The following is a 15,000-nucleotide window of genomic DNA, read 5'->3' on the forward strand; positions in this document are numbered from 1 at the left end:
ATGACATAATTAAGAGAGAAGATTTACTCCAGAACAAACCTTGACTTTTGTTTTGCTACTATTGTTTCCAGATGAAACAGACTGATTTTTTTGAAGGCATTTAATAACAAGATCAGTTTAACAAAAAAATTATTCTAGCTGGCTGGAACAATGTATATACCCTATATACTTTTACATCTGTTTTCCAAGAAAGACCAGACTATTTAAATGTAGATCTAAATATAAAGAACCAGAGAATGCTGAATAGTACTGCCTTTCTCAGATATAAAGCTAAGGTTTCCAGTGAAATTTGATATTGAAAGAGGCCTGAGAAAGAGGCCTGAACGAGGTAAAAAAAGGAACTGGGTTCTTAAGCAATTAGGTTGCCACTGGAGGCTGAAGTGTGAATCAAGTAAACGTGCAAAAAGCACTCACACAAACAATGGAGCATACTTGTTAATAACCTGGGCACTGGAGCCAGTTCCTAGGCTCAAATTCCAGCCATGCAACTGGTGACCTTGCTCAAGTTACCTAACCCATCTGAGCCCAGTTTCTGCGACAGTGAAAGAGAGAGAGGCCAGTGCAATCTCAGGTGTTTTGAGGAAATTCAAAGAAATAATAAATGTAAAGTTCTGACAATAGTGTCTCACACGTGCTTACTAAATAATAAACACTGTTACTTCAAATTATCAGTGAGAGCTTTCTGGACAGACATCTGTAAGAAATGAGCCTGGCGATATCTGATCTATACTTTACACTAAAATCAGAATGGCGTTATCCAAAATGGTGCTATTTTAAAAAGTTCAACCTGTGCAACCGGTTACAATGAGGCTTTACAAACTTGCACCTACTATGTACACTTGCTGTTATAATGGCCACATGTCCTCCACTAGAATTTATATACAAATGTGTACATATTCCTTGTTTACACACGAACTACAAGATTCCTACAAGGAGATGGAACACCAGAAATACAAGGAACACATCAAGGGGAAAAGCTCACCCCACGCCCTATAATAATGCTCAGTCATGAATTCTTTCCTCTCTTATGTTCTTCTGGATAAACGTGGAATATCTATGGGCTTGGTGGTATGAATGAATCCTTTGTCAAGTAAGTGGCTTGCAAATATTTTCCTCTAATCTATAGTTTGTCTTTTCATCCTCTTTTGTGACAGAAAAAGTTTTTGATTTTAAGGAAGCCCATTTATTGGTTTCTTCTTCATCAAGACTTAGGTCCCAAAGATTTCTCGTGTGTTAGCATCTAAAAGTTTTACATTTAAATCTATAATCCATTTTGAGTTCATTTTTGTTATCAAATGTGAGGCTTTGTTCGAGGTTCATTTTTTGCTTATGGATATCTAGTTGCTCTAGCATCATTTCCTGAAAAGACTATCTTTTCTCTATTGAATTGCTTTTGCCTGTTTGTCAAAAATCAGTTGGCCAAACTTGTGTGGGTCTATATCTGGGTTTCCTATTCTGTCCCATCAACTTATGAATTTATCCCTTCACCAATACCAGTCTTGACTATTATAATTATCTGATGTCATAAAATTGGACAATGATTGCTCCCACTTTATTCTTCTTCTAAAAATTATTTTTAGCTATTCTAGTTTCTTTGCCTTTCCAAATCAAATTTTAGCATAATCTTATTTAGCAATTATGTTAAACTTGCACATTGATTTGAGGACAAATGACATCTGCTGACTCTTCTGATGCATGAACATGGTATGTCTCTCCAGTTCTCCAGATCTTTGCTTTCTTTCATCACTGTTTTATAGTTTTGAGTCCTATACACGTTTTATGAGGTTTACGCCCAAGTATTTCATTTTTTTTGAGCAACTGAACGTGGCACTGCATTTTAATTTTGGTTCCTATGTGTTCACTGCTAATAAATAGAAATACAATTGATTTTTGTATATTGGTCATATATCCTGTGACCCTGCTGATCATATTTCTAATTCTAGGATTTTTTTCTTCTAGATACGCTGGGATTTTCTATGCAGACAATTATGTCATTTCCTTTTTTTTTTTCTGATCTATATGCCTCTTACTTTCTTGCCTTATTGTACTGGTAGAACTTCCAGCACTGTGCTGAAAAACAGTGGTGAGAGCTGACATGCTTGCTTTCCTTCAGTCTTTGGAGAAAACATTCAATCTTTCACCATTAAGTTAAACTTTTTGTAGATATTCTTCATCAAATTAAGGAAGTTACCCTATATTCCTACTTTTCTAGGAGCATGAACATGAAACATGAGTGTTGAAACTTGTTAAATGCCTTACTAAATCAACTGACGTAATCACGTTATGATTTCACTTCTTCAGCCTGTCAGTATGATAGATTACACTAACTGATTTTTCAATATTTAACCAGCCTTCTACCGCTGGAATAATCACCACTTGGTCATGATGTATAATTTTTTATACATTGATGGATTCTATTTGCTATATTTTGTACTGCCTTGTCTGGTTTTAGCATCGGGAAAATACTGATTACGAATGAATATAGGAGTGTTCTCTGCCCTTGTATTTTCTAGAAGAGATTGTGCAGAATTGGTGTTAACTCTTTTAAACACTTTGTAGACTTCTCCAGTGAAACAGCTTGGCTCAGCAATTTCTTTCATGAGAATTTTTTTTTTTTAATATTTATTTATTTGGCTGTGCCGAGTCTCAGCTGCAGCACATAGGGTCTTTATTGTCGCACGCAGGAGCTTCATTGCGGCATGCGGAATCTAGTTTCCCCGACCAGGGATCGAACCCGGGCCCCCTGCATTGGGAGCGTAAACCACTGGACGACCAGGGAAGTCCCTTTTATGAGAATTTTATTTTATTATTTTTTAACATCTTTATTGGAGTATAACTGCTTTACAATGTTGTGTTAGTTTCTGCTGTATAACAAAGTGAACCAGCTATATGTATACATATATCCCCATATCCCCTCCCTCTTGCGTCTCCCTCCCACCCTCCCTATCCCCCACCGCCATCTAGGTGGTCACAAAACATTGAGCTGATCTCCCTGTGCTATGAGGCTGCTTCCCACTAGCTATCTATTTTACATTTGGTAGTGTACATATCTCAAAGCTACTCTCTCACTTTGTCCCAGCTTACCCTTCCCCCTCCCCGTGTCCTCAAGTCCATTCCCTGCGTCTGCGTCTCTATTCCCGTCCTGCCCCTAGGTTCTTCAGAACCATTTAAAAAAAAAGATTCCATATATATGTGTTAGCATACAGTATTTGTTGTTCTCTTTCTGACTTACTTCACTCTGTATGACAGTCGCTCGGTCCATCCACCTCACTACAAATCACTCAATTTCATTTCTTTTTATGGCTGAGTAATATTCCATTGTATATATGTGCCACATCTTCTTTATCTATTCATCTGTCAATGGACACTTAGGTTGCTTCCATGTCCTGGCTATTCTAAATAGAGCTGCAATGATCATTGTGGTACATGACTCTTTTTGAATTACAGTTTTCTTAGGGTATATGCCCAGTAGTGGCACTGCTGGGTCATATGGTAGCTCTATTTTTACTTTTTTAAGGAACCTCCATACTGCTCTCCAAAGTGGCTGTATCAATCTACATGATCCTCTCCAGCATTTATTGTTTGTAGATTTTTTGATGACGGCCATTCTGACTGGTGTGAGATGATATCTCATTGTAGTTTTGATTTGCCTTTCTCTAATGATTAGTGATGCTGAACATCCTTTCATGTGTTTATTGGCCATCTGTATGTCTTCTTTGAAGAAATGTCTATTTAGGTCTTCCGCCCATTTTTGGATTGAGTTGTTTGTTTTTTTGATATTGAGGTGCATGAGCTGCTTGTATATTTTGGAGATTAATCCTTTGTCAGTTGCTTCGTTTGCAAACATTTTCTCCCACTCTGAGGGTTGCCTTTTTGTCTTGTCTATGGTTTCCTTTGCTTTGCAAAAGCTTTTAAGTTTCATTAGGTCCCATTTGTTTATTTTTGTTTTTATTTCAATTTCTCTAGGAGGTGAATCAAAAAGGATCTTGCTGTGATTTGAGAATTTTAAAATTATTAATTCAATTTCCCTAACAGCTGTAGGTCTTATTCAAACTATCTATTTCATATTGGATAAGTTATGGTAGTCTCCACTTTTTGAGGAATTGGCTAATTTCATCTAAGTTGTCAAATTTACATGTGTAAAGTTGTAGGATTTCCTTATCTTTTTTTTTTTTTTTTTGCAGTACGCGGGCCTCTCACTGTTGTGGCCTCTCCCGTTGCAGAGCACAGGCTCCGGACGCACAGGCTCAGCGGCCATGGCTCACGGGCCCAGTGGCTCCGCGGCATGTGGGATCCTCCCGGACCGGGGCACGAACCTGTGTCCCCTGCATCGGCAGGCGGACTCTCAACCACTGCGCCACCAGGGAAGCCCTCCTTATCTTTTTGATGTCTGCAGGGTTTGTAGTTGATATCCTGATTATTAGTAATTTATGTCTTCTTCAGTGTTGCTCAAGTTTGTCAATTTCACTGACTTTTTTCCTAAAGAACAAGCTTGTTGTTTCATCGAGTTTATTATTTCTGTATTTTCAACTTCACTGACCTCTGCTCTTTATTTCCTTCCCCTTGCTTACTTTGAGTTTATTTTACTCATCTTTTTCTAGTTCCTAGAGGTGAAAGCTTAGATTATTGATTTGAGACTTTTCTTCTTTTTTAATGTAATATGTGTTATAAATTTCTCTTTCAGGGGACCTCCCTGGTGGCGCAGTAGTTAGGAATCCGCCTGCCAATGCAGGGGACAGGGGTTCAATCCCTGGTCCGGGAAGACCCCACATGCCACGGAGCAACTTAGCCCGTTCGCCACAACTACTGAGCCTGCGCTTTAGAGCCCGCAAGCCACAACCACTGAGCCCGTGTGCCACAACTACTGAAGCCCATGTGCCTAGAGCCCGTGCTCTGCAACAAAGAGAAGCCACCGCAATAAGAAGCCCACGCACCAAAACGAAAAGCAGCCCCTGCTCACCGCAACTACAGAAAAGCCCATGCGCAGCAACGAAGGCCCAATGCAGCCAAAAATAAATAAATATATTTTTTAAATTTAAAAATATTTCTCTTTCATCACTGCTTTAGCTACATCTCACAAATTTTAATATATATTATTTTCATTTTCCTTCAGCTCAATGTATTTTAAAATTTCTCTTCAAATTATCTAATATTCAGAGGTCTGTTGTTGAGTTTCCAAGTATTTGGATATTTTCTTGTTATCTTTCTGTTACTGATTTCTAGTTTGATTCCTTTGTGGTCAGAGAACACACTCTATATGATTTCAGTTCTTTTGAATTTGTTGAGATTCGTTTTATGCCCAGGTTATAATCTATCATGATATACATTCCGTGGGCATTGAAAAGAATGTGTATTCTGCTGTTGCTGGGCAGAGTGTTCTATAAACATCAATTAGAACCTGGTTGGTTGGTGGTGTTGAGTTCTCTTATATCCTTGCGGATTTTCTGTCTCATGGTTCTATCAACTGTTGAGAGAAACATGTTGAAGCCTCCAACTATTACTGTAGGTATGTCAATTTCTCCTTTCAGTTCTACCAGTTTTTGTTTTAACTATTTTGCAGCTCTATTATTAGGAATATACACATTTAGCAATGTTATGTCTTTTCAGTAAATTGACCCTCTCTTTGCTCTGAAGGCTATTTTGTCTGACAGTAATATTGCCACTCCAAGCTTCCTTTCGGTTAATGTTTACACAGTATATTTTCCCCTCCTTTTAATTTTAACTTACCTGTATCATTATATTTGAAATAAGTCTCTTGAAGACAACACACAGTTTGGTTGTTTTTTTAAATCCATTCTGATAATCTCTTTCAAATTGGTGCGTTTAGACTGTTTAATTTCAATGAAAGTATCAGTAAGTTTGGATTTAAGTCTACCATTTGTTTGTTTTCTGCCTGTTCCCTATTTTTAATTCCATTTTTCCCTACCTGGCCTTCTTGTGCATTGTGCAAACATTTTTTAGTATTACAATGTAATTTATTGTATTTTTTACCGTAACTCTTTATGTAGTTTTTAAAGTAGTCATGCGATCAATTACATATTTAATTTTCGCAGTCCACTTAAAATCAGTAGTCTATCATTTCAATAGGAATGTATAAACCTTACCACCCATACTATTCGTGTTTTTTATTTTCTGTACCTTATGATGCTTTGACATCTTGGGAGGCCTTTCAGACCTGGGGAGAGACTCGCCCGCCCAGCCAGCTAATCCCTAGGAGTTGTGGCCAGCCTGCTTACAGCATGCCTTTCGAGTACAATGCTGTGCCTCCGCCCCTTCTCCTTATCTAATTCACAAATCAAGTCCTGTACCAAGCCAGGACCAGGTACCAAACAACTAAGGGCATACCCTATGCCCCAGAGCTGGCAGGGATTATCCAAACTAGCCAATCCTAAACTGTTTACCCTGCTATGCCTTTCCCCTTCCTCCTGCTTCTGCCTCCTGCCAAAAACCTGATGGCCCTGCAAGGTGAGGCGTGCCCTCTTGTCTTGGGAAATGTTAAGTAATCAAACTCTTCTTTCAATGGCATTGACTTCTCCGTGCCATCACTCAGTCACCTCCATAATTTAAACTCCTGTGGGTATAAATTTTAGAACACCACCATCATATGGGTTCCTTTACCCTCAGTCTCTACCCTCCCTGCTCTCTCTTGTATGTTACAGCTATCTCATCAATTCCACGTACATACATTTGAAATCCTATCAGATGATGTCATAAATTTTACTTTCAACCCTTAACTCACTTTAAAGAACTCAACAGCAGAAAGTAATCTATTGTATTTACCCAGATGTAGTATATCATTTCTGTCTGAAGAACTTCCTTCAGCAATTCTTTTCCAGCAGGCTACTGGCAATGATTTTAGTGTTTTCTTCAACCGAGAATGCTTTATCATGCTTCATTTCACTTTCATCTCACTTGACAGAAAATTCTTGGTTAAAAGTCCTTTCCTTTCACCACTTAAATGATATTGTGTCACTTCTCTGGTCTCCATGGTTTCTGATGAGAAATCTGTACTCACTGTAGTTGCTGTTCCCTGAACTGTGTTTTTGTCTTGATACTTTCATGATTTTTAATGTGTCTTCAGTTTTCAGCAGTGTGGTTATGACATGTTTGGTGTGGAATTCTTTGAGTTTATTATGCTTGAGTTCACAGTTTCTTGAATCATTATGTTTACATCTTCTGCCAAACTTGGGAAGTCTTCAGCTATTATTTCTCCAAATATTTTTTTTAGCACCACACTTTCTCCTCTACTCACCTTGTTCAGATTAGATAACTTCCATTGTTCTATCTTCAAGTTCATTGACTACTCCGTCATCTCCATTTAAAATCTGAGTTCAGGGACTTCCCTGGTGTTCCAGTGGTAAACAATCCACCTTCCAGTGCAGCGGATTCGGGTTCGAGCCCTCGTCAGGGAACTAAGATCCCACATGCCACAGGGCAACTAAGCCCTCGCGCCACAACTACTAAGCTCGCACACCTTAACTAGAGAGCCTGCATGTTGCAAACTACAGAGCCCATGCACCACAGATACAGAGCCCACACACTCCAGAGCCTGCACGCCACAACTATAGAAGAGAAAACCTGCACTCCACAACTAGAGAGAAGCCCGTGTGCCACAACGAAGAGCCCTCACGCTGCAATGAAAGATCCTGTGTGCTGCAACTAAGACCTGACGCAGCCAAAAATTAATTAATCTTTAAAAGAATAAAAACTGAGTTCATCCAGAGAGGTGTTATTTAGGTTATTGTAGTATTCAGTTCTAACCTTTCCACTTGGTTCTTCTTTATGCCGTCTATTTCTTTGCTGAAACTTTCTCTTTTACTATTAGCTTTAAGAGTACTTGTGATTGCTTGTTGGAGCATTTTTATAATACATGTCTTAAATTCTTTGTTAAATAATTCCAACACCTGTGTCATCCTGGCACTGGTGTCCACTGTTTTTTCTCATGAGATTTGGTATTTTCCTTGTTCTTCATATGCCAAGTAATTTTGTATTGTATCCATTTTGAATATTATGAGTTCTGTGTCTTGTTTAAACCCATGATGAATGTCAACATTTCTGTTCTAGCAGGTAATTGACCTAGTTAGATTCAGGTTGCAAGCTGTACCGTCTTCTGTGAGCTGTGGTCCCAACATCAGTTCAGTTTTTAAAGCCTCTGCAGTGCTATTTGTATCTGTCCCACATGTGCGATACCCAGTGGCCAATCTGGGACCTGGATGGTGGTTTTTCTATTGTTCTCAATAGTCTTTGTTTTGCTGATAAGGAGTAGATCCATGCACGTGTGTAGCTTGGGGATGAACCTAGGAGATCACACACAACTTTTATGGAGTCATTTTCCTGAGCTCCTCCCTCTCTGCCATCTTTCTAGTGTTTTCTGCTTCCCTGCACTCTTTTTTTCAGTCCTCCAGTCAGAAAGATGGGGCTTTGGTTACCCCACTTTGCCTTACACTTCTGCAACTGTGCCTGGTCCATCCAAAGGACAGAGAGGGAGAGAAAGCAATGAGACTGGCCCCATCCTCCTGGAACCACAACCCCACCAATCAGAGAGGAAGGTTCTCCTCCTTCAGAATTTTGAGTCCTGCAAGCTCCCACTGCCACCATCATAGGACTGTTTGGAAACTGGTGTGCAGTGGAGTGAAGAAAAACAAAACCGATTTTTGCACAGTATTACATGCTCCATTTTCTGCCCCTTGAGTTAAACTAGAGGGCTTCTCCAGGTGCTCCTTTTGTGCCCTAGTGCCCATTTCCACTTCCAGATTAGGCTGTATTGAGTTCAGGCTGAGAGATAACAATGGAAAAAATGGTAAACTCACTACTGGTTTGGTGGTACTGTGAATTCTGGTTTTCTTTCCCAATCTGCCTGCTACTGTTTACTTTTCAGAGTCCTTAAATACCTGTTCCACGCATTCTGTCCAGGTTTTATCACTATATTCACAGGACTGGCAGGGTAGAGTCTATCTTACTCAGAACTGGAGCTGCTCCCTGCTGCCTGCTAATATGTAAATGATGCTGCCTGTTTAGCTTAAGTAAGTGTATGGCTGAATTCACAGGAGTCAAACACTGCTGACTACCATGTAGCCACTGGATAAGAAAAAGTGGATTACATCCACTCAGTGGAATGCCAGCAACAGTGAGCCAGCCTGGAAAGAAGAAGCTTTCTTCTCCAGATAACAGACTTCCAAAAAAAAATATCCTCTCAAACAACGGCTAATTCTCTAATTGATCCAAGGTAAAGGCCACTTATCAACAGATCCTGCCCAGACACAAGGCTTCCAACTGGCTTTTCAGATTTAGTACGAAACATTAAAAAAAAACAACCCACGTCAGAAGAAAGTCTGGCAAATACGAAGACAGAAACCAATAAAGCAGAATGCAAAATAGAGAAAAACTGGAGGAAAGTAGGTAATGCAGGGTAGAAAACTTAAGCAAAATTTTAATTACTGCTTTGAAACAGATATAAGATGATAATGAATTCATAAAACAGATATCAAAATGCTAAGAAAAAAATAATTAGAATAAGAGCACTAGCAAATTACGAACATGATGGCCAAAACAGAGTCAATAGAAGAACCAAAAGACAAAGTGGACGAAATCCCTCCAAAAGTATCAGAAAAAGAAAGAAATGAGAGAAAAGAAACTTTAAACCTCCATCTAGGATATCCTAAGTCCAAATAACTGGCATTCCAAAAAGACAGAATGGCACTTAATAAAGAAATAACACAAATCATTTCCTGGAACTAAAATGCATAAGACCCCATGCATTAGTGAAAAAAGTTACATTATATCTTGTTTGGGAGCCAGTGCACCCAGATCCCACCTTGAAAGGGTCCACAGAATATCCAAGCATGATTACTTTTCAAAGGCCCACTAGAGAAAAATCCTGTGGGCGGGGTGGGAATAGGGCACACGTAAAGGAATGATAATCAGAATGTCAAATTCTCAGTAGCAAGTCTGGATAGTCAGGGAAAACAGGGTAGCAATGCATTCAAAATGCTAAGGGAAAATGATCTTCAATCTATAATTCTATAACATCCACATTACATACCAAATATAAAGCAGAATAAAGACACTTCTAGCATGCCAAAGGCTGAGAAAATTACTCCCATGGATTCTTTTCTTGAGAAACTATTTTAAGATGAAGGCCACCAAAAATATGAGAGATAAAGTAATTAGTAAATTCCATCCAAGAGTGGCAAACAGGAGTCCACAGATTTTAGCCATGCGGCAGATAAGCTGAGCAACCAGCTGACTGGAGGAGGGAAGAGGACTCCAGGGGTGTTCTCCCAGAAAAAGAGGCTTAAAGAATAGTTAAGATATAAAGAAATATTTATATCTTAAGATGTAAAGGAATATTTGTAAAATATTAGGGATGTTTAAAGCAAATTTCATAAGTAGGTAAGAAAAGGGCAGATAAAAATCCCAGGAAAAATTAAAAGCTATACCAGAAAGGGAACATAATGTAATATAATAAAGTACTTGGCCTTGCAACAAGTAGTATTTATATGTCATAATTATATAAACCTGTTTCTTGCTTTAACTAAAAAAACCAAAAACCAAAAAACTATGTTGGTGTCTTAGTCTGTTTGGGCTACTGTAACAAAATGCCATACTGAGTGGCTTATAAACAACAGATATTTCTTTCAGCTCTGGAGGCTCGAAGTCCAAAATCAGAGTGACAGCACGGTCGGGTGAGGGCCCTCTTCCAGACTGTGGACTTCTTGTTGTGTCCTCACATGGTGGAAGGGGCAATGGAGCTCTCTCAAGCCTCTTTTCTAAGGGTATTAATCTCATCCATGGGGGTTCTGTCCTCATGACCTAATCACCCCCCAAAGGCCCCATTCTCCTAATACCACCACATTGGGCATGAGGATTTCAACATTCATTAATTTTGAGGAGACACAAATATCCAGACCATAGCAATTGAGAAAATGGGCCTAGTTTTTGCCTCATCATTTATCGTAAAGAAAGTGCATAATGCCGAATATTGATAAGAAATAGCAGTATATTATTTATAATTATTTAGGTAAACATCAGAACAAACAGCTAAAAACAATGCGAAGTAGTTACCTTCAGGAAGCTAGGGTGGGGTAGAAGCAAAGGGACTGCTATTCTTAATAAAAACTCTAGTACTTGATTTGTTTTAACCATGTGCATATATTATTTTATTACATTCCCTACTTCCTAATTTTAATAAAAAGGTTTAAAAGTGGATGCATAACATGCTGTGATGCTGTATGACAAGATTACAGAGGGCCTCAGGAGAGCTCCTATTGTGTAAGCACTAGGAAGACTGGCAGAGAAGTGCCCAATACAAGCACAGCTGTCTGACATTATCCCCCAAGTAACCAAAACTATTAATGCAAGAATAACTGCATAGATTTGAGGAAGAGCTGTGCTAGGAGCTTGTTATAGCTTCACATACCCAAACTCCTTTTTGTGTGTCCCCTAAGAGGAATGAGTAATTATCCCTTGAGATTCAGATTCAATTTTTTCATTAACAATTTACTCTTGGGAAATTACTAATAGCAACAATTGATTTCTATACTCCAGTTCAGGAGTGAGCAATAAAGTATACAGGCGTACAGTGTTACAAAAATGTCTGGCCATCAGTTGTATTGGAAAGAAAGATTCTGTGGATCTAAGTAGTCATCATTTGCATTAGGCTGGATTTGGTACCTGAACATTTGAATGTTAGTCAAAATTGTTTCCCCTCCATCCTGCAGCATTCATATATTGTTTTACTTTACTCAGGATTTTAAGAAAAAAGGGGGGGCATATAATATACACAACAGTAACTTCCCTTTCGTATGGCAAAATGAATTTCTGTTATTCTACTTTCTACAAATTCAGCTCTTCTCAACTATATAACAATTCACGAATCAGAGAGAAGCTCCTGGCAACCCCTGCCATTCAGAACATAGCTAAAACCAGAAAGGATCAAAGTGGCTATTCAAGAGTCTGCAGGTTTGACCTGGGAAAAGGGTTCTTGGCACCACTCTTCACTATCTACCACCTCTTATTTATGGGCACACACTTCAGGGACTTTATCAGATTGTCTCCCAGATTGCACATGGTTTGAAGCAGCTGAATGAAAATATAAAAGGAACAGCATAGGGTGCTACCTGCAGAGCACGGAACAGCAAATGATAATTGACAGCACAGGTGCAAAAATAAGGAAGACATAATGGTTAAAAAACATAGCAACTTGAGATCATCTATCATGAGCGTAGAACTGACACGCTCTGGCAGCTGCCAGGAGCATAACTGCACCCTGGCACAAATATAACCGAAGATACTCAAGTCCACCACAAATCAAGGAGAAGGGAGAAACTACAAAGGCAAGGAGGCTCCTAATACATTACAGATAGATTTCTAAAACTGTTCGGACCAGTAGTTCTCTGCTTTGGCTGCACACTTCAGGATTCTAAAGATTTCTTATAACTTAAGATACTCTGGCGTAAATGGCGATATGTTATCTCTAAGAGAAAAGGAAGTAGGAGAATTAATATGATTTTTAGACTTTGACATATGAGTCCTACAGAGCGTACATAAATTAGAAGCACCATAGTGCCTTAGATAAAACAAACTTTTAATATCATTACCTACATATCTGTAACAGGTCCATTTTAACCTATTAAGATAACATGTCTCTATCTGGTCACCTACATTAATAATATCACTATAAAGTAAAAATAACCATTTTAGTCATTTTTCCAATGCATTTCCAACATTTGCTTTCTGTTCCATCTTTCTCCTCAATCTTATTTCCAAAATGCCGACCGAGTTCTTCCCCAGGAGGAGCACCTTAACTGCCCCACAGGGACTTCCCTGTATGCTCACTCTGAGTCTACTTCTGGAGACAGACCAGGGGCCACACTCTGCCCTAGACCTCATCCCCATTACATCTGTAAATCTCTGAAATTCTACAGCTTCCAAAACTTTCAGCTCTCCTGAGCAACTTATCTTCACTCTTACCCAAATAATGTCTTCAGGTCCCCAACCTCATTTCTGTCAATTTTCTCACTCTTCGTAAAAGATGTTATTTTACCAGAGCCTGGAGGCCAACAGATATGAATTCCTTTGACTGCCTCTCTGTTTTCATCTAAAAATTCTACCTTTCACAAATTCTTCTCCTTGCTTCTGCTTCAAAGCCATGCCATTTTCCCAGACCTTGATTCATCCCTCCCCCTTTAGCCACCTACCCCGCCCCTCTGTCTACAAACATGCGTGAGCCTTCCTGATCCCCCAGAACACTTCCCTCAGCCCGACTGCCTATGCATGCAACCACTCGGTCTTTTCATCTTCACACTTTTTGAAAAAGTAGCCTAAAGCCCTTTCCCTGTCAACCCCTTGAAATCTGGATTCTGCCCCCACTCAAGCTGAAACCACTTTCCTGAATGACAACTAATGCCAAACCCAAAGGCCCTTTTCTCTGTACTCTCCTACTTGGGCTCTCTACTTACTTGGTAGGTGGCACGATATCTACCGTTGACCAACTTCTTGACAAGTTCTTTCCCTTCCACACTTCTAAGATACCACTAGCTGTCCTTACTTCCTATCTTTCTGACTATCCTCCCAAATCCTTTGCTGCCTTTTCCTACTGTACATTAAATGCAGATATTCCGTGAGGTTCTGTCTTGGTCCTCTCCCTCAATTATACTCTAATAGGCTTTTCAAGTTCCAACCGTAACTTTTATTTCTCTGATGGTAACTCCAAATGTCCACCTCTAGCCTTTAATACTGTTGGGCTGCAGACTATCCCCTGGGCATTTCTACCTATCCCACAAGTGCCTCAAACTTTACAGGTCTGAATCAGAGCTCTCAGCTCTCCTCCACTCCATCTTTGGTCCAAGTTCCTTTCTATGAAACGTAGATACCTAGATTCAAAGCTTTCTTTCCTCCTCCTTCACGTGCAATCCTTCACAAACCTAGTTGCATGTGAACACTACAACCAACACTAACCTCTTCTTTCTGTCACCAGTCTTGTCCCACTCCACTGCCTTGTAACAGCATAAAAGCTATGCCTGAAAACACACCCTTCACCTCCTTCCTCAAATACTTTCTAAAGCTCCTCACTGCGAAGGATTAATGTTCAAGATCCTCAGAATTATACTGAAAGTCTTTGTTGGTTTGGACTTCAGCATGTTTCCTTATTTTTGGAGCCTAATTTAACCCTTCCTTCAAGAACTGGCAAAAATGGGGTGGGAGGATGTTAATCTGTTTTCTACACACAACAGTATCTTATTATTTAAACAACAGCATTTATCATAACTCTACTAGACAGTGTGGGTACTGGCCTTGGTTTTAACCAGAGGTGTTTCTGCTCTTCCTGGGGGAACTAGCAATGTCAGGACACAATTCTGGTTGTCACAACTGAAGAGGTGCTCCTGGCACCTTGGGGGTAGAGGCCAGAGATGCTGCTAAACATCCTGCAGCGTACATTACAACCCCCTACAACCAAAGTATTAGCTGACCAAAATGTCAATAGTGCCACTGTTGAGAAAACCTGAAATCAATCAATAAATGTCTAACAAATACATGTCAAAACAGGAATTAGGAAGTTTGGGAACACAGGCTGACATCCAGCCTAGTAGTATCAATGATGTGCGTAACATTGTTTAAGAGAGAGTGTGGCTAAATGACAAAAAAGTTGGGGAGGATGTTCATTTTAATAGATTGCATAACATTAAGAAAAATTGTCAAACACTTCTAAATATGGCAAAAGGACGGCCTCTCAATCACAACGGAGCACTCTCTTTCGCCCACCCAAAGATGATTTACTTCTCTGGGAAATGTACCTTTGTCTTACACACCATTTATTATTGATTAGGGCCCAGACTGTGATGCTACATGTCAAAATGCAGATTTCTGTCCAGCAGAGATGCCAATTATCTCCATCTGGTAGAAATGGTTATAACTTCACTGCTTTGTAAGATATTAGCCAGTTTATATCTACAAGCAATTCTATTCCATTATTTCTTTTTTTTTGGTACAGATACTCAG

At 39.4% G+C, this 15,000-nt stretch overlaps 1 protein-coding gene across 1 annotated transcript in view; it reads right to left on the reverse strand.

Annotated features, from left to right (window-relative positions):
• Positions 1-15,000, reverse strand: part of N4BP1 (NEDD4 binding protein 1) — a 44,220-nt gene that overhangs the window by 17,937 nt on the left and 11,283 nt on the right. The window lies entirely within an intron of this gene.

Source organism: Phocoena phocoena, chromosome 20, assembly GCF_963924675.1.
Source record: "Phocoena phocoena chromosome 20, mPhoPho1.1, whole genome shotgun sequence".
Taxonomy (NCBI): Eukaryota; Metazoa; Chordata; class Mammalia; order Artiodactyla; family Phocoenidae; genus Phocoena; species Phocoena phocoena.